Source organism: Pinus tabuliformis, chromosome 1_1 (assembly GCF_031772625.1).
Source record: "Pinus tabuliformis cultivar Carrire ecotype Pingquan chromosome 1_1, CPIR1, whole genome shotgun sequence".
NCBI lineage: Eukaryota > Viridiplantae > Streptophyta > Pinopsida > Pinales > Pinaceae > Pinus > Pinus tabuliformis.
The window spans coordinates 28,638,940-28,663,364 of NC_142297.1; the positions used below are offsets into that span (position 1 = coordinate 28,638,940).

At 42.4% G+C, this 24,425-nt stretch overlaps 1 pseudogene; it reads right to left on the bottom strand.

Annotated features, from left to right (window-relative positions):
- The window catches only part of LOC149211434 (cation/H(+) antiporter 19 pseudogene), a 61,745-nt pseudogene extending 37,582 nt beyond the window's left edge, over nt 1-24,163 (bottom strand).
- Between the last annotated feature and the right edge of the window lie 262 nt (nt 24,164-24,425).

The following is a 24,425-nucleotide window of genomic DNA, read 5'->3' on the forward strand; positions in this document are numbered from 1 at the left end:
GAGATGCTTCTAAATTTTTATTTTTCCATCTCCTTCTCACTATATATTTATGAATTTGGCTATAGAAAACATCCATAGGAGGAATCTTCTCAATATTGAGGAAGATTTCAAAGGTAGGATTGATAGGGATAATTTCCACACCAGGATTAGTAGCCAAAGGTGTTTTCTCTAGTGTTGATTGTTCTAAGAGAGTCTCTTACACAATACTAGAAATATTTTGTGAATCTTGTTGTTGGGAAGAAATCGACTTCTCGTTGTTTGTGATTTCTTGTGCGCCTTCCCTTGGCTTAGCAATGATTTGCTCAAATCCTTCCCATACCTTTTGTAATTTTGGGTCTTTTGTGTGAGCTAGCACTTCAAGCTTTATAGAACTTGTTGTCCCTATTTTTTCTTGTTGAGTGGAAGCCATAGTGTTTTTCAGGGATGTGCCCTTTTCTAAAGGAACCTACAAGAAATTCATAGGAAAAAGGGACAACCTTGAATTCCTGGAAGTCAAGAACTGCTCCCACTCTTTCACTAATGGTTTTCATCAACACTTTTAGGATTGTATTATATGAGAAGGCTTTAGCAAACAAGTCATAAAATGTATATTACTTATGAAAAAATCACCTACTAGCAATGGCAAGAGGGATTTGACGTGCTACTCCATCGGGATCATATGCTCTAGCACGAATGGTGTGCAATTTTAAAGCCTCTATGGATGTTATTTATTTTTATGAATGACCATAATTTCTCAGGTTATAAATTCTGATGGGAAGAGGACACTGAAGCCATACCCTCTTGTTACAATCTTTTAAAGCTTTAATTATCCCATTGGCTATTGTTTGGTAATCCACCTTTATGCATAATAATTTGTCATGAATATAGAGGGGTAGGACATATTGTGCACTATAGCTTCCCCAAACTCTGAAAGTAAATAACTCTTCAGCGAACCAATTCTCAATTTTCTTGAGGCTATTTATGGTTTCGGGAGAAATTCTTGGTGGCATTGCTTCAAAAAATATTTCATAAGTAGGAATAACAATCTGATCACAGATTTCGTAAAAATGATCAAGAAAATTGGATTCCCAAATAAAACTGTGATAAATGTGAATTATGATAGGATTAGAAGGAGCCCATTTCCATCCCATGGTCGGGAAATCCAAAGAAAAGCAAAGGCAATCCATGATGTAGGCAAACATATAAAATGGGGGAATCATGTTTTCAGAAACATTCTAAGAGCTACAAAAGGTTAGAATATGTTTGCTAGAATATCAAACAATAGAGTGTCCCAATTAAAAATGTAACCCTCAAATGCCCTATCAATTAAAGAAAAGAAAGCATCGGGAAATACAAAAACATTGGGGTAATAATATAATCTGCATATCATGGTGGAAATTTGATTGAAGGCGTAGAAACCGTAGCTATAAAATGCTTATTATCTTCCTCTATTTTGTGTTTGTTTATCTATTTCTTCCATTAGCTTATGGAATCAAAAACATGTCTATGCTTCTCGACGAAGTCTTACACACACTATTTGTTGAAACTGCAATGGGTTCAGAAAAATGGTACATAAAATGGAGTTCTTATGGCCTGCAAGAGATAATCACGATTCCCCCTTTGGTTTGAATCCTTAATTCTCTAATATTTGCAGTCTCAACTAACCACCTAACCATATCAGTGTAGGGCATTAATCTAGGCCTTGTTGCAATTCTATGCAATAAAGATTTTACTGTGTCTTGAGGGGTTGCCTCTGAGGTAGGTGTTTGGTCGTCATTTGTAGCAACCTTTATTGTAACCTGAGCTCTTCATCCTAAAATTATTTGTAAATATGATCCCATTAAGAGTTTCCTAAGTCTCTTGTATAGACCGTTTCTGTGAAAAGAGATGCATTTGGAATCTTTTCATTTACAACTTCACTATATGAGCCAGAGGGTTGTTGTAGAGGAGCCTTTTTTTTTTTTTTATATAGTCATATTCATTTCTTAAGAGCAAGAGGTATCAGAGCTCACCTACAAGAAATTTTGGAAAGAACTGAGAAAATTAGCTCGTAGGAGAGAAAATGGGAGAAACAATGGAAATGATTTCTTAATTGGCAGTTTTTATTTTCATTAAATTAACTAGCTCTTATCATAAATTTTCAATTGCAAAACTATAATTGGAGCTATTGATTGATTGGAAAATAGATATGCAGTAGGTTACATGAAAGGAGCCATGTTAGGGTCCAGGATTTAAGTGCCCTAAAAGAACTGTAAACTGCCATTTTATAAAATAGTCATGTTTTTGGGCTTATGAGTAGTAGAGGAGACAAAGTGGACATAGTAGTCTGGAAGGGAGAGCCTAAATACAATTAGAAAAAGGTTTTGGGCATGAGATGTGTGGGGTGCATAGAATGGAGAGAGAATTACCCAGAGTTCATGTTAATTTGGAAGCTCAGTGACAAATTCCAACCATGAGACGAGATTCCTCTTTTTTAGAGGACTAATTTTGACTATTGAAGCCCTCAAATTGGACAAGGGAAAGTGTATTTTTGAATTAAAACCCACATGTGCACATTTGATCAGGTTGAACCTAAAGAAAATTGGGCACCCTTGGAAGGTTATAGATACAAGTGACCGCAATCTCATTTGGAAACAATCATTATGGTCATTCTTCTTCTTTCTTTGGTTTTGGTTGCACGGTTTTAAGATGGTTCGTGGAAATTTTTCTCTCACAGGTATGAAATTGCAGGGTCTGAAGCTCACACATGTGTTCTAGGGTTTTGGTTCCTATCAGAAAGCATGAAATAAGGAAATTTTGGTTGTAAATATAGGCATGAAGGCCTATGTGTGCATTTCAAGGGTTCTAACCGCACACACGACATTGTCTCCATGTGGTTGGGACCTAGGATTTTGTTTTATCAATTGACTGCAAATTTTTCTCATCGACTACAACGTTTGATAGTTGACCACATAAAATGAAAGTTGATTGAATGATTCTGAAATAGGGTTTTGGTTATTGGCATTTGTTGGGCACGGGATCCCCCAAGGGAAGTTTTAGGGTTTAAAGCCCAGATTTTGACCAAATCCGATGTAAAGACTCCGCATTTTGTGGGCGCGGAGCGCAAGATTGTAAATGAGTCATAGGGTTGTCCACCCTCATATTTGTAATGTAGTGTCAGCGTGAGAGTTCTTCCCATGGTCCGCAGACCATGGGATTGTATAAATAGAGCGACGCTCTAACTTGTAAAAGTAGTTAATGAAATCAAATAAGGAATGATGGAATAGAAGAATTGGGTCTGATCGAAGTGTAAAGTCGTGTCTTTGGGTCATAGAGTAGGAGAAGGCTCTGCAGCTATGTGCGCAGAGGCCTAGTAGTCCACAGTTGAGTGCGCGGACCATTATAGATGAGTGCGCAAGGTGAGTCGAGTCTATAACCGTTGAAGAAGTAATAAAGAGGAGTTTCATATCATTTATGTGTATCTTTTTCTGTTTTATGCATTAAAGTATATTGGGTACGAATTGTGAGTTTACTGTTTAATTGTTGTGCGAAATTATATGAATGTGCTAAATAAGCGAATATAAGATAAGTATCTGTTTATGCGAAGTTAACTACATTTATAAGAAGATAAGTAAGATCCGCAATGTGACTTAGGGAAAGAGCGCAAATCGCTGCATTAGCAGTGTGAAATCACCTCAGACCCTGTGTCATGCGGAAAGAGTCAATTTTGCGGACAAAACCGACCTCCCTAGAAGCTAAGGCTTTCTAGTGACAGACAAGACAATCAAGCACTATCTTTCCCTAAATATGCATTTAAAATAAAAGCAACCAGGTGTTCAAGTCTTACCTTTAGTCCAACGCTGTTTGTAGCAACCAAGCCTCTTCGATCCAGATGAGCCCCTTCTCCTTGAAGCCTACATTCACTAACAAGCAAACGATTACATAGCACCTGAATAACTCATATAATAAAACATATTCATCATAAAGACCAAGGAGTTTATGAAACAAATTATATATAACAACTTGTTGAGAAAAATGAACTTAATTGTATTAATTGGAAACAAAAGAAACCTTACAACCAGTGCCTTGGTGTTGTGCAGGTCCCTCCCAGGGTCCAGCAAGAGTTCTCCTCTACTTTGATCAGCTCACCCACTTCCAAATGAAGCTAAGAAAGGATTGGAATCTCTCCTCTCAAGCTTTATAAGGGAGTCCTAATTTCAGCAGCATCTACCCTTAGGAATGTTCAGCTTTCAACCTCCCCTCCCTCTGGCCCAATGCTTGTATTTATAATGCTTTGGAGGAAGTTAAACAGGTCCACCATCAATGGGATAAGCCCCTATTTCAAAGGGATAGTTCCCCTCTTCATGGGATAAGTTCCTCTTTCATTGGGATGCATGAACCATCTAGAGGCGCTCAATCCACATCAAACCATCTTCTAGAATGCTCTAGAATCGACCGCAAGTAAGTTTTTTGAAGTAAAACTTGCGCCTTTTGACGTTTATAGGGGTACGCACCCACCCCTTTACAGACAGAGCATACAAGTACGCAGGTATTATGAACTTGAGGTGTGTGCACGCAGGTAAGAGTAAGAGAAAGTGCGGAACCAGAGTTATATTGAGTTTTTAAAGGCTTTCTCTCTTTTTTGGAGTTTGACATGAGGAGCAGAGGTATAAGACTTGCCAAGGAGGATAGTATGGTTGTTGATGGAGCCATACTGACTGCAATAGTCATGGTGACAAATTTTAGTGTAACAGATTGCCCCCTAAAGTGCGAGGTCTGTAGTAGATTAGGGTTTCATATCATCTAGGAAGGGTGAAGCACTTTATCATTTCGAGGATTATCTTGTGGAGAGCCCAGTTGGAACCTGCAAATATTCAACACAAAATACATATATGAGATCATATCATCGCTGAGGTAGGCATTCCCATACTCAGATCAAAAACTTAACTAACAAACTAACTACTGCTCTGACATAGGAATGATTTCGCAATACATTATAATCATAGACACATGTAAACACAGTATGGACGCAGCTATCTATTTATGATTATTCTACTGTATAATGAATACAAAACTCCTCGCAGCCTGGATGGCGGAAACTAGATCCAGGGTCTTCATTTCTACTTCCCGAAATAGTACGATTCTATCCATGCGAATAAATGAGTTGATGTCGAACATGGTAGAAACCACTTGATTACCAGTCAATGATGTAAACTGTTAACAAGTGTGAGAGAGACCACCAGTGATGTCAATGGTTCTCAAAGTACCCAGTACAATCCATGAGATGTGAATGAATGTGTTGATGTCGAACATGTCACGGAATCCTTCGATCGAAAGTCAATGATGTAAACTGTCGTCAAAGGCGAGAAACCTGCCATTGAGGCATGTAGATTTCAAGGTACTGATGATTCCTAGATCATCTTTCTAGATAATGTGCTGATGTCGATAGAAAGCGACCCGTTGCAGGCAAGCCCACAACACGAAATCATAGATCAAGTTGAAGAAATGTAGCTGTAAGGACTGACTCAGGGATGGTCAAGATGGATGACAAATATTTTGCAGATGAATGGTTTATTTGCAGTGACCTTTTGAACACATAACGACACAACAGATGGCTTGGTGACAATTGACCCAAAGTTAATACCTAGAAACCGGCTGAAGACTTTCAATGTGGTTTGATCAACTGTTAGGCAAAGGATTTCCCAACCCAGGTGAATGAAAAGTGTCGTGTTCAAAAGTGGTGATAAGGTTTTTCCGAGACAAAGGATAACAAATAGGCTCATTTTCCTCTCTTTCCCCCACCATTTCTGGCAAGTACCTCTTTATCTTTTACAAGCTTGAGGAGGATAACATTTGCTTGATTATAAGCTCATCCTTCGGATGAGTCCAACTTAGTTTAGATTCAAACCCTAAGAAGGAGTGGTCCGTTCCTGTTTGTAATCGAACAGGTCCTTTACTGTGAAATTTTAACGAGTCTAGTATAGGAGAAACTCGGCGTTTTTCAATTTTAGAGTCTGAAAAAACTTAAGAAGACTCCAGGGTTGACCTTTTTCGTAAATTTGTGTCTCCCAAGCCCGAAAAAGTATAGAATAATACTTGAGAGAACCGCTTGATCTTTACGACCAAGGAGTACTTTCATAATTAGTGTCTCTGATTTGAAAAGTAAAAAGCGATCAAGGACACGTCGTTTTATTTCCAATATCGAATTTGAAACGACAAAAATCCGGCAATCTTTTCATGTTTTTACGGTCAGAAAAGGGTTGTAAGAGGACCGTCTTTTAATTCCATTTTAACGAGTGTAAAAGAAACGCTCAGGTATCTTTTCATGTTTTAGGAGTCAGAAAAGGGCTTAAAGATGACTCTGATGTTTTTGTTTGTAAAAAATGACAATTTTCCCTGAAAATCCTTTATCCTGCACAAAAACCAACACATTACTCATACCTGTTGAAGATAGATAAAAATACTTTGAAAAATACTTTTTCATGGTGAAAAATAAACAAATTTACCATTTATTTACCCAAAAAACCTATAAAAAGGGCTTTTACCAATTCATTTTTACCATTTTACTGTTGAGGAGAGAAAAAGGGCTTTTGGCAAGAAACTTCCCGTGGACATTGCGGAGAATCCGACCATCGAAACCGAACGTCGTCTCTTCCAGGTAATTTTCAACATCCTCCTCTTTAATTTCATCCGTTTAGAATTCTTTTTAAGGCCCCAGATTTCATTTTTGGGAGGTTTTGGGGTTTCAAAGACCGCCTCTCGGCGTACGCAGGCACCACACTAGGGACCCGCGTACCCCGACATTTTCTCAGTTGGAAAAATGTCGGGGGTACGCACCTTGCCTTCAGGGACCCTGCGTACCCACGCTCTGTTCCTAAAGGCGGGGTGCGTACTCCGCGCAACAAGTTTTTAAACCCTAAATTCTCCAAAAAGGACCAAAAATTTTTGATTTCATGGAATCTAATGGATGTTTTTTGTCATGTAGATTGTTCACCATGCTCGATTGGCACGAGAGAGAGCACGAAGATGTTGATTTGGCCGCCATTAATCATCAACCATCAATCGATGCTTTGAAGGCATGCGGCCTTTATAAATACTGGGCCATACCTGGCATGAGGGCCCAAGTGAGCTTTCTAGAGTGGCTGGTAGAAAGGTGGAACGTTCAGGACTAGTGTTTTTATATTGGAGGGCACCAGCTTGAGATGGAGCCGGCAGATATCTACTTTCTCATTGGTTTGCCCAAGAGAGGCGAACACTTGACTCTGTTCGGGACTAGGCCAAGTGGCCAGTCTGTCGCTAGTCTCCGACAAGAGTGGTGTAACACTCAGTCTCAAGAGAAGGGGATAGAGATCAAAACTATATCCCGTCCTGAACTTATGGTGATTGTCTTTACAGTTACCAGACTTTGCGAGGCTGCCACTTTACACATTGCCACTGGATCCCAGATACGGATGGTGATTGATTGCTATCGAGGTACCATTTTCAACTGGTGTGATGCTGTGTTGGCCAATGTAAAAGTCCAACTGACTAGAGCCAAAAACGGACAGCTAAAGACCTTTGGTTATGGGGCTTTAGTTGTGAGTTTTGGCTTAGAGAGGGTTCTGATGCTGATCCCACAGCAGCTCACTGTTGAGGCTGGGCTTCCTCGAGAGCCCAAATTGATGCGTTGGGTTGCGGTTATGGCCCGTCATCCTGATGAGGGGACGGAGGTTGTCCGATTTACTCCGGAGTACTTTCACTGGTTAGAAGACCAGATCTTTTCTATACAGGATTTTCCTTATGCCGGAGTTGATTTTCGTGGAGATCCAGACATGGTTCTTCCACCGGGAGAACAATGGGATGATACAAGTAATTCATTTTTCACAAGTTTTTTAAACTATCTATTTTTTTGTTTGTTTTTATATCGTCTCAAAAATTATAGTAATAATTTTCAAAATGCAGATGTAGGTCCACGACGTCCAGCCAATCTCCGGCCTTACGAGAGGAGACTACCAGTTGCAGCAGCACCGGCCCCACAGGACGAGGCCACAGAGACTTTGGCTGAGTTGGAAAGTGACCTAGAGCGTCTTACAGCAGATATACCGGAGACTACCATAGATGACATTCCAATCAGGCTTCAACGCTATGTAGTCGGGGTCCCAGGACCTTTTAGGAGGTTCTTGTGTAGGGTGGCCCGTGCAATGGTGTCATATAGAGATCATCACCAGTGATTGGATGGTCGTTTTGTAGACACATGTGACATTTTGGTTTTTTGTACTTATCATTTTTGCCGATCATAAGGTGTTTTTCAACCTATGATCGAAGACGATGTATTTTTTGACACACTCCTATCTATATATATATCATTATTACCGGCTTATCTTGTAAATCATGTTATGAAATGGTTTTAAATTTACATGTATGATTATTGCAAATGTCTATTTAACATTCGAGAAGCAATTGCATCTGCTAATGTATTTAAAGACCTTGGAATATGTTGATATTCAATGTAATCAAACTCACGTTCCAAGAGACGCACTCTCAAAAATAACCTTAATAACACTGGATTTCTAATGGCATACACTCTATTAAGTTGTAATACAACGAGTTCAGAATCTAACCTCACTATCAAACTCCGAATCCCAAATGAAATAGATTCAGACAATAACTCAATCACTGCACTGTATTCCGCAATGTTGTTTGTTGTTTGACCGAGGCTCACCCCATGCATAGAAACTAACTCGTCAAAGGGCGAATAGATAACCCAAGCTGCGGAAGAGATATTCTGTGTACTACGACAAGCACCATCAGCAAATCCAATGTATGTTTGGAGAGGCATCGACATCTGCAATATCAAGAGTAAAACCAAGATAAGCCAGAATAACGACGAAAACACACTCTCTAAGCTAACACACTGTCTAAACTAACAAACACACCAGCTAGAAAGAAAAACTAACCTAACTAAAAATCTCCATACCCATTCTTCTAAGCATAATACCTCTTCAAGTAAATACCATTTCTGGGTTTACCTAAAGAGTCCCCGTCAAAGTCTACCAACTCATAGGCCCCTTTTGCTAGCTTTCGCTTGACAATGTAGGGCCCATGCCACATAGGAACGAATTTTCCAGCACCTAATTTATCATTAGCTTGATCATACAATAACACTAGGTCTCCTTCCGAAAAATTTCAAAGGGTCACATTTCGATCATACTGAGCTTTCATACGTTTTGCGTGAGTCTCGATCGCCAATGCATCATTACGTCGATTCTCATCTAATTGAGCTAAGTATAATAAACGCTTTTCCTCTTCGGAAGTAGCTAGAAGTAACTTGATGGCCATTTTCAGTGACGGGATTTCGCATTCAATGGGTAGCATAGCTTCCAAACCATAAACTAGTTGGAAAGGAGTGAACCCTGTTGATGTTTTTACTGAGGTTCGGTACGCCCAAAGCGCTGAAAATAACATGTTGTGCCAATTCGATCGATGAATACCAATGATTCGTTGGATCATGATAACTAAAACTTTGTTGATAGATTCAACCAGACCATTCGCTTGTGGATAATAAAGAGTTGAACTATCGTGGCAAACCAAGCTGGCCGGTAAGTTCTGTCATCATAACGTTTCGAAAATGGCGCCCATGGTCAGTGATTATCGCTTGTGGGACACCAAACCTAGCAATTATATGATTGAACACGAAAATTGCAGCTGTCTTGCCGTCTGCCTCGAATGTAGGCATCGCCTCGGCCCACTTAGTAAAATAATCTACCGCAAGGATGATATACACATGCCACCCGGCCGAGTGAGGGTTACATGTAATAAAATCGATACCCCATTTGGCAAAAGGACCAACGGCAATTATAGGGTGGAGAGGAGCAGGTGGAGCGCGCATCTTTCGATCAAATACTTGACAGTTGTGGCATTTTCGGACCGCAATAATACAATCTTTAAACAAGGACGGCCAGAAGTAGCCAGCGCGCAATATGTTTTGGGTTGTGGCATACCCAGACATATGACTGCCACACGCTCCAGAGTGATAGTCATTCAAAACCATTTCAGCTTCCTCATGTGTTAAGAAACGTCGAAAAACCAAGTCCACCCCACGGCGATAAAGAGTATCTCCAATAATTTTGTATTGTTGGGACTGGAATCGAATTTTCCGATGTTCCGACTTTGAAACTTCGGGCTGAAAGAATTGGGTTTGGAGATAGACGATGATATCCCCATTCCCCGGATCTAAAGTGCTGATTAGAAACAAAGATTTGTCCGCAATGGGCTCCTCTGCCACAGTTTCCGTGTCAGCACGCGGGAAGTCACACATTAACTCTGCAAAAACTAAAGATTTCTTAGACTTAGATTTCTCAAACTCCAAGTCGAACTCCTGCAGGATAACAATCCATTTAGAGTACTTGCCCCCTAGCAATTGTTTGGTCAAAATGTAGATCATAGGGTTGCAATCCGAAATGACTGTAGTTTTACGTAGTAAAATGTAGTGACGAAAACGTTGGACATCCTGAACGGCTGCCAATGCCAATTTCTCCACATGTGAGTATTTTAGCTCAGTTGGATTTAACGTCCGACTAAGGTAATATATCACATGTTCCGTTCCGAATTCATCTTCCTGAACTAAGACCATTCCAATGGTGGAATGGGAGGCGGCGAGATACAAAAAGTAATCCTGGTTGTAGTTGGGAGGATGCAGCAATGGTGCATGGGTCAACGCGTGCTTGAGTGCATCAAAAGATTTCTGAGCTATCTCATCCCAAGAGAATTGAGCGTTCTGTTTCAACAACCGTGTAAAACCATTTGTAACCTCGGCATAGTTAGGAATGAATCGTCGTAAAAAGTTTGCTTTCCCCTGCAAACTTTGGAGTTGGCAAAGACTTGAAGGGGGAGGCAATTTGATGATAGCTTCGACCTTCGACGGATCAACGCGAATGCTGGCTTTTGAAACTACAAACCCCAGCAACCGACCCGTTTCTATACAGAAGACACATTTGTGTGGGTTCAACCGAATACGATAATGCCTACACCTTATAAAAATTGCACGTAAATGGACAAGGTGATCAGCTCGATGTAATGAATGAGCAGGCAAATCATCGAGATAGGGTTGCACAATGTGCTTGATGTCATGAAACGCATAAGACATCGCCCTTTCAAAAGTTGCTCCGGCATTCTTAAGCCCAAAAGGTAATTTGCAATAAGCAAATGTCCCCCATGGACAAATGAAAGCCGTTTTTGGTTGATCGGCAGGTAGAATATTGATTTGATTGTAACCGGAAAAACCGTCCATAAAGGAAAATATTTCACTGTCGGCACAATCATCAATGATTTGATCGATATAGGGTGTTGGGTAGTTGTCTTTTGGACAAGCTCGATTAATGTCCCTATAATCGATGCATATTCTTATTGTTCCCTGTTTTTTGTTAACCGGAACAATATTCGATACCCAATCCGTTAACAAGATCGGATAAATGAAACCTGCTTTCAACAGTTTTTCAACTTCTGCTTTAATTGCAGCCGCTTTTCGTGGGTGAATCTGACGCAAACGTTGCCGGACGGGTTTAGCGTCCGGGTAAGTCTTGATCTCATGAACAACAATCGCGGGATCAATTCCTGGCATTTCCTCATAGGACCAGGCAAACACGTCGTGGAATTCTTGAAATAGGGCCTTGTATGTCTGAATTTCGTCATCTGTACACAAGGCACATATATGAATGTTCTCAACAATTCCAGGCTTAACTGAAATGTCAATGGGAATAGTTCGAGAGATGTTTCCCAAATTTAGCTCTGAATCAGGATGTTTCATGGGATTCTGAGCTTCCTTGACATATTCAGCTGTAAAAATTGATGAGAAATCATTTTCAAAACGATCATCCTCAAGTAAAAACGAAGATCTGTGATGGAGATCTTCCCATGGTAAATCATCTACACATAGGACTTCACGAAGTTTCTCGTCAGATGAAACAACTTCGGGAAATGTTATTAACTCAGAGGTTGATGTGAAAAGTGATTCCTCACGGACCACATTCATTAAGTCTTTTTCGATTGAACGCGGATCGGTAAAAGATTGCACGGCTTCATAGGCAATTTCATATGGACTCAAAGGCATAGCATCACCAAATGAGTCTATCTCAGATTCAGAAGGAACGATCCAAGGATCGTCATAAAAAATGGTGTCTGATGTAATCATATGAATGGATGCAAATGAATACAATGCGTTGATAGGAGGAAAAGGAAAAGTTCCCAGTAAACCGGCATCTTTAACTAATCCTACTCCAACATCCTTATATGGGATAGTCGTTTTACCGACATGCTGAATACTCTCTGAAGAGGCTGGGTCGGATGAAAAGTAAGCCAGCTGGTCTATTGTTACGATCTTGCCATTATGTGGAAACTTTATTACTCGAAAGACCGATGAAACGACCGCTGTCATAGCGTAAGACCAACTTCGACCCAAGAGAAGGTTGTAGTCTAAAGGGGCATCAACCACCTCCACATCTAGACTAACGGTTTTTCCTTCAACCCCTATAGGCAAATCCTGTAGAATGCCAAAAGGATGAAACCCACGGCCATCAAAGGTCTTAAGAATTGTCGGGGATTGATTTAGTGAAGGAGAACCAAGCGATCTCCAACATTGTATCGACATAATACACGTAGAAGCTCCCTCATCAATTACAGTCCGATGAATAGGCCTGTTTTTTACTATCACTGGGATCTTGAAAGCCATTTGATGAGGCAAATGCGGTGTATTGTTTTCTAGATCAAAGATTATTAGGTTCGGGTCCTGAACATCAACAGCTCCTATAGCCGACAAAAGTAATTTACGCTGTGCTGAGCATGATTGCAGCACTTCCAAAGCCGACATTGCTGAGGGTGAAACAGCTAAGTCCTCAACAATGTTATAATTCTGGGCCGCTCTCGCATGTGGATTGAAAGCAGACTTTCGAAGTATACCCTTGGTGGGCGGTTTGATTACTAAGTTTGGATTAGGCTTCTCGATCTGTAGTGGATTGGAACCGGGAGTTGAGGTTGATGGATTAGAATGAGAAGATTCTGCTTCTTTGCCATCAACAGGACTTTTACTACCATAATCTTGCGATCGAGTCGCAATCCTTACATGGGACATCATCAATATGGGTTCTTCATTGGCATTCGAGGAAGAACCTATCATCTTGCTATCTTGATTTGGAAATGGATCCCTCAAAACAGCAGGAGTTTGGGAACCTTTGACAATATTCGCAACCTCTGCTCGATGAGGGCAGTCTCTTGTAAAGTGTTCCTCTTCACAAATAAGACAAGGATATCGAGGTTTGCGTTTTTCGTCATTGGTTTCCGATTTTTCAGTTTTCTCCTTTGGAGTTTTGTCTGCTTTATTCTTCTTCTTTCCTTTCTTCTTTCCACCGGATTTTGATTTAGCTGTAGATGACTCTACAACGTGAACATCGGCGGAAACCTCTGCAGAAGAATCTCCTGTCGGGGAATCAGGCAAGGTTATGATAGGAGAAGAATTCTTGGAGGATTTCTTCTTGCTTTTAGTGTTCACCGTACCAATCATGCCATCAGCAGCATGAGACCCTGACGGAGCAGCAGCTATTTGATTTGACTTGGGAAGATCGGGGATCTTTTCGTGTAACGTACCTGACTGAGTATAAACTAAGTCAAGGTACTGTGCTTGAGCAATCACTTGCTCCTCAGTAACTACTCTGGCCTTAGCTACATCTTCAGTAATCTTCGGTAACAATGATTTAACAAACCATTCAGCTAAGATCTGGTCCGGGATAAAAACTTTCACTAACCGCCTTCGACGTCTCCATTCATGAATATGATCGGAAATATAAGTGGACGTCGATTGCTTTAATGAAGTTAGTAACTCCATGCCATTATCATATCTGACCGGCAACTGAAAATGAGTTAAAAACGAAGTAGCTAACTGGCTAAAATTATAAAAAGAGGCCCGTGGTAACTCGATATACCACTTGGCCGCAAGACCAATGAGAGTGCGCTGGAAAAGACGTAAGCGGATCGAATCATCCGAGATGGAATTGGAGGCACACCAGAGGTGGTAAGTCATCACATGGTTCGACGGGTCCTCTCCAGATTTACCTTCGAACTTGGGAATGTCACTGGGCAACTTATTCGGCATTGGCGGCCAAAACGGAAGATAATTAATTGGATCGTTCGTTAGGCGCGACAAATCAGGCAAGTCCAAAGTTGCGATAAACGGTAACTGCCGATTAGGATCCCTAAAACTCTGGGTCACGAGACCAGCCCTAGGAGGAGGATATCCGGGATAACTTGGAATAGGAATCGCGTTCGGGATATTGTATCCTCCCGGAAAACCAGGATTAACCGGACCGTACTGGGGTTGTTGTGGTTGTTGATAAGTGTACCCAGGATACGGTTGATACTGATAAACTGGCTGCTGGACAGCAGGACCGAATTGGTACTGTCCCTGGTACGGTTGATAAGTGAATTGTGGTTGACTTGTGACAACCGTACTTAAACCAAGTTGTCCTACAGGCATCTGAACCGTAGTTTGAATCGTGGATCCAGACGATGGTAAAGATGTCTGAGGAGTAGATACAGGAACAGTAGAAACCGGAGCTATCGATACTCCAGAAGTAAGTGGGGTAGATTGAACAAATGTCGCGGCAGTTGCAGCAGTCATTTGAGATGGAGTACTAGGTGCAATAGGCCCAGACTGAGAAACTACCGAAGGTACAGAAGTTTGAATATTAGACTGGACTGGTTGCTGGGGTGAACCAGAAACTAAGGGTTGTCCAGTTTGAGATGACAACTGTACATTTGGCTGCAACACCTGTTGAATTTGCGATGGATCCCACACTATTTTCATTCCAGGGTATTGACCCATAACAGGTTGAGGATATTGAGATCCATAACCGGGTTGAGGGTAGGATTGATAATTGAAAGGTACATTTCCCGTACCTTGAACATAAGATTGACCTTGTGGTGGTTGGAAACCTTGATTCGAGTACTGACCTTGGGGTAGATACCCTTGAGGCATGTACTGATACTGGAGTTGACCTTGAGGTATAAATTGATACTGGGGTTGACCTTGGGGTACATATTGAGTCTGGGGTTGACCTTGAGGAATGTATTGTACCGTAGGCACGTACTGTCCTTGAGGTTGCCCCCCAGATGCAAATTGTGTACCTTGAGGTTGCCCCCCAAGCGTTAATTGAGGCTGCCCCCCAGATGCAAATTGTGTACCTTGAGGTTGCCCCCCAAGCGTTAATTGAGGCTGCCCCCCAGGCGGTAACTGGCCACCTTGAGGTTGAGAATTGGGAATAGAACCTGACATCATAAGAACGCCTTCTACGCTCAACGGCTTTGCACCATTGCTTCCAGTGAATAACCCTTGTTCAATGGGTTGAGGAGATGCTCCCGAAAAAGTACCAGAAAGTGCCTGATACCCAGAGGGAACAGAAGGACCGCCGTACAAAAAAGATTCAGGCGATTGAGTAAACATGGACGACTGACCAGACATATTTACAAGAGTATAAAGACCTCTAGGTGGATAAGGAGCACGAGGTGGAGAAAAACTTAACCCTGGGTTTTCCAAATAATTAGTTAAAGAAAGATACCAAGTAGTACTTCTGGGTGGACTGTAAAAAATTGATTCACGCTCCCTTAGATCAATAACAGGTTGATTTTCAGGGATAGGGATGCCTATTTCTTCTTCTGGAGCAAGTTCTTCAATAGCTATCAAACCAGAAGGAAGATTCTCGGTGATTACTCTTTCTACCCTAGGTGAATTAGGAGCACTAGAAGTTGGAGAGACAAACCCCGATGTTGGAGTAACAGGCTCAGATATCTCAGGTTCTTCGCCTATATCACTAGTAGATGAAAAGCTACCAGCAAGTTCGGAAACCGAAATAGCTTCAGGATTATAACCTGTTTCTAGAGTTTGGTAATCAGGATGAACAACCAACGAAGACTCTCCTTCTTCAGGTGACCCTACTTTACTGCCACTAGGAGTTACGAGGACTTTCAAACCTTCGTAATGACCCGGGACTTCTTCAGGAGGTTGGCCCCGAAGTCTACGGGACTTCCTCAACAAATCAGCCACGGTTACAACCTCGGGAGACTGGCCCCGAAATCTACGGGACTGTCTTGGTAATTCAGCCACAGCTAAAAAAATTTAACTACTGCACACGCAAACAAAGTAAAATCTCAAAGCAAACCGCCTAAAGTCTCTAAAGAACCAAACAAATTCGAATCACACGCCTAAAGAATCTAGGGCGTCAAACCACAAACAAACAGTAACTTTCCGGACCGAAAACACTAGTTGGTGATGAAATCCAACATCGCAGAATTCAGTACAGAAATGGCGGGTGGAACAGTTACCCCGGCAACCTGCTTAATGAATAGACTGGACCAAGTTCCTCCACTTTAACCGTCTCGAGTGAAGTGAACCCCCCAGAAAATCCAAGTGAGTCTAGTTGACGTCTGCTCCAGGTACAGTGGGATCTTCCCTCCACCGTCACCTTAGGAAGAATCCTAAAGATAATAGTCACTAAGGTCACCAACAGCAACAAATATACCTGGGGGAACAGTCTACGATCCGATACGCACGCAAGGGCAGAGTAACAAGCTCAATCCCCTTGCCGGCTCCTTGACAATAATCCAAGGTTTACCGACAAGTGACCCTAGGCTCCTCGACAATGGTTAATCCGAGGTTTACCATTTGTAGTACGTGCATATCTGGCGTCGTTCCCAATGAAGGAGGATTGATCCCCTCACTGGTTCGGACACGATCTCGTGCTTCTCCTTTAAGAGGAGCTTTCCCATAGCATAAATGTAACAATTGGATTTATCCTACCACAAGATAAGCTACTTGTTTGTTTTTACTGTCTTGGAGAGTTAATTATTCTCCTACTCCAAGACACTAGCCTGATCTATGTTGGTGTATCAGAGCCCTAGTAAATAAAAAGTTACTAAGTTAATTTTACTTTAAGAGTTAATTTTTATGGCTTTTCTTTAGGACAATAGGTAGCGGAGATGAAACTGATGATGTGTAGACTTGACTCAAATCCACTAAAAAGATGCACCTAGGATGAAAAAACAATCTTTCCTTTTCAATGAATTCCCTAGCTAAGAGAGTTGGAGAATGCAAAATTTATAAAGACAACTTTCTGAGCAATGAAGATCAAAGAAAAAATCTCTTTATCTTTTCCAAAGCACACAACACAAGACCACTAATTATTTCACGAAAACTTCCTTTCTCTTTTCAAAGACTTCAAACGCTACTAAAACAAGCTTTCTTCAAAAGAGATTTTGTATTTTTTCTATTTTAACAAAGCATGTAAAACTACTTAACAAAAATCAATTTTAAAATCTATGAAAATCTAAGAGAAATTTTCCTAAAAGCAAATCTAATGAGGTAAAAGCCTACAAAATATAATTCCAGGTTGTTTTACTCAGTTACAATTCAACCAAGGACTAATTCATGCAGAATCATAAATCAGTCAAAAACAAAAATAAAAAAAAAACTCTTGTTCTTTTTCTTAAGAATGAAATTCACAGCTTAACAAACAAGCCTTCTCGAAATTCCGCAAAGAGACAACACAACAGTAGGTTTCTCACAAAGGTGGATTTTACGAATGGTCTAACTCCTAAGAAGACTGAAAAGACCAGGGATATCCAAGGTTTTTACAACTTCTAAAGCCAAAGTCACTACAAGACCATACAAAAATCAAACCTAGGGCTAGAATTTCTATGAACCTCACTAAAACCCTCGATGCTAATGAAACAAGCTTAGATGAAAACTTCTGACAGGTAACCAGCAGATCTGGGCAGCAACAAATAAGCTAAAAACAAAATCTAATAGGTAAAAAGAAAAAAATTGAAATTTTCTAAACTTTTGACAGAGTACGCAGGCAGCCCATTTGCACAGGTGCGGCCAAGCTCTGTGTGCAAAGCAGAAGTGCGTATAGGTACGCATTGTGCTTAACGCAGAGGGTGCGTACTGCTCTCAAAAACAAGAAAAATAAAAAACTAACTCAATCCTAAGCTATTCCACTCAAATTCACAGTCATTCAGTCAAAAACTAGAAAGAAATCGACTTTTCTCAAATCAAAGTATCAATCAAAAGAGAAATCAATCAAATCCATGGATCCCCAGCGGAGTCGCCATTTTGTCATGCGGAAAGAGTCAATTTTGCGGACAAAACCGACCTCCCTAGAAGCTAAGGCTTTCTAGTGACAAACAAGACAATCAAGCACCATCTTTCCCTAAATATGCATTTAAAATAAAATCAACCAGGTGTTCAAGTCTTACCTTTAGTCCAACGCTGTTTGTAGCAGCCAAGCCTCTTCGATCCAGATGAGCTCCTTCTCCTTGAAGCCTGCATTCACTAACAAGCAAACGATTACATAGCACCTAAATAACTCATATAATAAAACATATTCATCATAAAGACCAAGGAGTTTATGAAACAAATTATATATAACAACTTGTTGAGAAAAATGAACTTAATTGTATTAATTGGAAACAAAAGAAACCTTACAACCAGTGCCTTGGTGTTGTGCAGGTCCCTCCCAGGGTCCAGCAAGAGTTCTCCTCTACTTTGATCAGCTCACCCACTTCCAAATGAAGCTAAGAAAGGATTGGAATCTCTCCTCTCAAGCTCTATAAGGGAGTCCTAATTTCAGCAGCATCTACCCTTAAGAATGTTCAGCTTTCAACCTCCCTCCCCCTGGCCCAATGCCTGTATTTATAATGCTTTGGAGGAAGTTAAACAGGTCCACCATCAATGGGATAAGCCCCTCTTTCAAAGGGATAGTTCCCCTCTTCATGGGATAAGTTCCTCTTTCATTGGGATGCATGAACCATCTGGAGGCGCTCAATCCACGTCAAACCATCTTCTAGAATGCTCTAGAATCGACCGCAAGTAAGTTTTTTGAAGTAAAACTTGCGCCTTTTGACTTTTACAGGGGTACGCACCCACCCCTTTACAGACAGAGCGTACAAGTACGCAGGTATTATGAACTTGAGGTGCATGCACGCAGGTAAGAGTAAGAGAAAGTGCGAAACCAGAGTTATATTGAGTTTTTAAAGGCTTTCTCTCTTTTTTGGAGTTTGACATGAGGAGCAGAGGTATAAGACTTGCCAAGGAGGACAGTATGGTTGTTGATGGAGCCATACTGACTGCAATAGTCATGGTGACAAATTTTAGTGTAACACCCTGATTAGGGTTACGCGAAGGTGATTATAACAGAGTGCGAAGACCTCACAAGACAAGAGAGTGCGTGAAGTGACCTGCACGAAGTCATTCCTGGTTGGACTAAGTCGACCCTTCAAACATCTCAAGGGTGCGGAAACTTGGTTCCAACAATCCCCCATACTGCTTCGAGTGAGACCTCAGTCCGCACTCTGCGGGCTGTTGCCGAAAGGGCCAGTAGTACAAGGATTTGTTTGGCTAATTAACTCCGAGCCTGGGTCAGGCCCCCTCAAGCCAACAAATGGTTCTGTTGCCAGGACTGAAATTTGCATAGAGATGTCTGATGTCATATTATTGGAATCCAACAAAGAAGGAAATTGAAGGTTGGTTGGACAAAATAATTCACGAGTTCGCGGCACAGGAGAACAGGAACCCGCGACTGTCAAAAGAAGAGTGGTTAGACTGCTACCTGTACACAGAGATCCACGAAATCTTCTTCACATCTTTTCCCACTGAGCTGTACGAGTGGATCGCGAAGCTAGCAGATAGCCAAGGAAGGTGGAAGCTTGACGGTCCTATTGTGTGGACCCTAGAATTGGTGCGCAAATTGGAAGCATTGAAGGATTAGATCACGCACGCCGTTGACCACTGGCTCGATCGAATTATAGGAGGATTCATTACTGAGTTTGCAGTTAACACATCGGTTAGCTATAGCGAGGCAGAGCGATGCTTTCTCAAAGGACCGCGAGGTAAGTATGTAAAGTCTTTGAACACTTGGATTAAAATTTTATTGTGCGAGAAAAGGGTTATGTAGTTACCTTGATGTCTAGAGCTACGCGAAGCGAAAAAACCTACAGAAATGAGGGAAGTAAGGGACCAAAGAATAGCCCTTTGATTTCACCTCCGCGAGGGGGCAAGGAAGAGCTCGCGAAGGTCTCACCGCGAAGTGCGATCAATCTGATAAGGCAAAGAATCCCGTGAATACCACCCCCACCCACACTGCCACCAGCTTCACCACCATCACCTCCATCTTCACCCATACCACCACCACCGCCATCACGATTCAATATGGCAAGCACAGTGAAGTTTCCTGTGTTCAAAGGTTTGGGGAATGAGGATCCGGACCAGTTCTGGTTCGTGATAAGAGCTGTATGGGAAGTGCAAGGAGTTATAGATGAAAATATCAAGAAAGAGACACTGGTTAGTGCCCTGCAGGACCACGCGCTGACCTGGTATATTAAGTACTCCAATGATGATCCAAATGCAAGAATGACAGAGATCCAAAGAATGCTAAACAGAGAATTTAGCAGGCCGAAGTCTGAAGCACAGTCGATCATTAGATTCAAGGATATCACGATGCTACCCGGTGAAACTCCGTGGGAGTTGGATCAGAGGCTGAAGTGTATGATTCGTGGAGATAATATGAATCTGACAGATGGACAGCACCGTGAATGGTTTTTAGCGTCACTAATGCCACATCTGAGGAGCACGTTGTCACAACAGAAGTTAACAACTCAAGCAGAAGCCTTAGAGATAGCAATGAGGCTGCATGAAACCTCGATGCAGGATCCTAACTTTGGAGTTCAACAGATCCACGCGCAGTTGAAGAACTTATTCCTCGAGATGCAGAGTCTGAAACAGGACCGGACAGCTCGACCAAAAGTGCATGAAGAGGTGTGGTGCGTAAAATGCAAGGTTCAGGGCCATGATAAAGACCATTGCCTGGTGTTCGCGAATTACCTCACGGGAGGAGGACCGATGCCGTTAAGGCTGGAAGCACAAGCAGGACCGAGTGCAGTGCCTGCTTTGTGGTGCGCAATTTGTCAAATAGGAGGAAAGCATGCTACAAACAACTGCCATTTGTTACAGAAGTACACACAGAATTCGCAGCAATTGTTCTGTAACTTTTGTAGGTCAGTGGGACATGATGAGTGCAATTGTAGGAGTTATGAGTTGATGATGGACAGAACTCCCACCTACAGAGTTCAGGTTGAAACGTGGCCCCTAGACTAGAGTGCACGAGTGGCACGAACAGGATTTTAGGGGCGCGGACGAGACCGAGGTGGAGGAGGACCAGGAAGAGGTCGTGGACAGATAATATGCTACAATTGCAGAGGGCCAGGACATTATGCCCGCGATTGTACGAACCGAACGCGCCCATCATATCTGTATCATACCTTGTTTGATCATGAGACGGAAGATTGTCCTACGCTGATAGCTAGGATACGCGACAAAGGAGGTCTAACACCTCCCCCGACTCAGAACCTGCAGATGATGAGGTCTGAGCCGCGCGAGGAGGATCCAAATGTGAATATGATGCTCCGAAGTGGAAACGTGACAGGAGATGACAAAGGCAAACAACCAGAAGAAAGTACTTAGGTTCACAAAGCTCCGGCGAAAGAAGCAGAGTTTGATTTGGAGCGCTCTAAGGAAACCTTTATGGAAGCTAAGAAGAGCTTCATTGATGCCTCCACTTCAGGAAGCAGAGATAAATCGGAGCCGGAGATGAACCCATCTATGCTTACGACGTTACTAGAAACATGCATGAAGTTACTGCGTGACAGTAAGGCCGTAAAGGGGTTACAGGAACTCATTAACAGATGCACTGGGACCGTGCCAGGAGAATCGTGCATAGTCTGAAAGATCAGAAAACACAAGACAAGAATGGAGAGAGAGATGAGGCTAACCGCGCAGATTGGGGAATACGAGATGGACCAAGGAGTTTTGGATCTAGGATCAGATGCGAATGTCCTGCCAAAACAGATGTGGGAGCGAATGGGGAGGCCTACGCTGCAATGGTCCCATATTCAGCTGCGAATGGCGAACCAACAGAAGATAATACCCATGGGGTGATTATAGGGAATCACTATGGATGTTGAGGGAGCGAGCGCGCTAGCAGATTTTGAAGTGATAGAGATTATTGATGACAACAATCCCTACCCCGCACTCTTAGGAATTGATTGGGCCACTAACATGAACGGGGTGATTAATCTGAAGAAGCGCAAAATGATCTTTGAAAATAAGTCACTACACATAATCATACCCTTGGACCCCGCCGAAGGATGGCGCTATATAGAGCCAGTGCATGACTACGAAAGTGACGATGACTTGGATTGCGTCTATAGGATAACAGTGCAAGACCAAGACCAGGTAAACCCTACCACAAATGGGCGAATTTCGTGGGAGCACAAAAGCTCTTGTACTTCAGATTCAGATGAGGAGATAGAGCAGTGGCAGAATCGTTACACGAGGTAACCACATTAAACTATAATATGATGACAATATTGTTGCACTATGTATCAACGGAAACAATAGATTTACCTACTTACGATGGATTAGGAGAGGTAGTGCTTCCCTGAACAGATTTAAAAGAGAGGTGCCAGAGAAGCAACAATTCGAAGCCTTGAATTGGGTACTGTGCGCTACGTCCGCGAGGTGGTGGGGTACGCACAAAGGAAACGTTGATGATCGGCGCACATGTAGGAGGATGATACGCACACGGTTTGGGAAGCATATGGGGCGGCCGACAGCTAGATACAATGGCTAGGATGGTCCGCGTGCACATCTGTCAAGATGGGTACAGACCTATGGTAAAAAACCTTCGCGGATACACACAAACTGCGCGTTGGAAGAGATGGTCAACAAGCATGTGTTGGGGGGGGCAATCGCACAATTGGATTTTCAGGTTGGAACGACAGAATGTGGAAAGAACGAGCGTGCAGAAAGCTATCCGCACGGAAGCCTTTCACAAAGTGTGTGGAGCGCTGAACAAGGTATGTAATGCGCAGCGAGACGATTAGGACCTGTGCGTGCCAACAATCCTATGGGCTTATAGGGCAACGTGCAAGAAACTAATGGAACAGACGACTTCTAATTAGCCCTTTGGAGTGAATGTTATAATGCCGATGGAGTATATCATGCCTAGTCCACAGATAGCAGCGCCCCCGGATATGACAGTTTGCAGAGCCTCGGAAGAAGGGATCGCGCAGTTGGAAGAACTCGATGAAGAACACTTGGGACCTGATGAAGAGATACAGTAGGGTAATCTTAGGCTTCAAGAACTCATGAAGGAAATAGTTTGGTTGAGGGACAAAAGCGCCATGGTGGAAGCAGAAGTCAAGAAGCTTGAGGAAGGATTACAGAAGGACTTTCTTGATAAGCAAACCATGGTGATCAAACAGGATGCGCGCGAGTACATGGACGAATTTAGGGACTACCAACGAGAGTTGATCATTTTAATGCCTTGGATTGGACCGTATGTTACTAAAGGGGTCACCAATGGTGGCGCAATGTAGATGGAAAAGTGCGCAATGGAGATAGTAAAGTTAGAAGGTGAACTTTTCCCAGGGAAACTGAGTGATGGTCGGTTGAATCCATATACAGGTGGCATGGCCACCTGACTAGCCATCGGAAGCACAGTCTTAGTGCCCTAGACAGTTGAAAAGAGGTGCGGGACTATAAACTACTCTACCTAGGAGCTGCGCGATGTCAGGGCTACGTGCAGGCACGAAGTGTCACAGGGTCCGTGACGGCGCAAGGGTAGCTGCAAGTGGTTACACAGCGTCTAAAAAGCAAGGTTGTTGAACCTGCTCTGGCTGCCGCATTATCATCGCGCCCCAGTGACTATCTTCGTCATCAAGAAGCTGCTCTACCTGGTGCATGATGGGTTTTTGTGGATGGAGGAGTCCATCCCCATCACAGACCACCTGATCCATAGAATTACCCGACTCCCTTGTAAATAGGAAGACCCAACAGACATTTTGGAGGGTAAAAGCAGTGATTTAGCTATCGCGGAGGCCATGAAAAATAAATATAAGCTGGTAAAGAAAAATAGGGGATACGTAATCTCCAGTATCAACGACAAGGCATTCAAAGTCACGACTCAGATACTGGCAGGTAAGGTCATGCGGAAGTGTCACGCGGATGAGGTGCCCATGCCAGTGGTTGCACTTGCCAAGAAGTGTGTAGAGGGGGTCTAGTTTAACTGTTCTAAATACCTGTGCCAGGAGTTCCTGGAACAGGGGAAAACCTTCCACTATGCATGTTTTCTGTTGTCCATAGTGCTGGTGGCTGGGGAATTGCCTGAGGACAGCTAGTTCCCCCCAATTGTGAGGGATCTCCCAGAGGCCGCGAAGTACGCTTCGTTGTGGGCCACTAAAGACGCGCGCAGGATCCGAGACAGTAAAATATTCTGGGTGTTCATGGAGATGAACATCAAAATGGGGATTAACCGCAAGCCACGGTTATCGCCCACTATCTATAACAACTTACAAAGCTTCACAGAGTTTAAGGCAGACTTCCATCA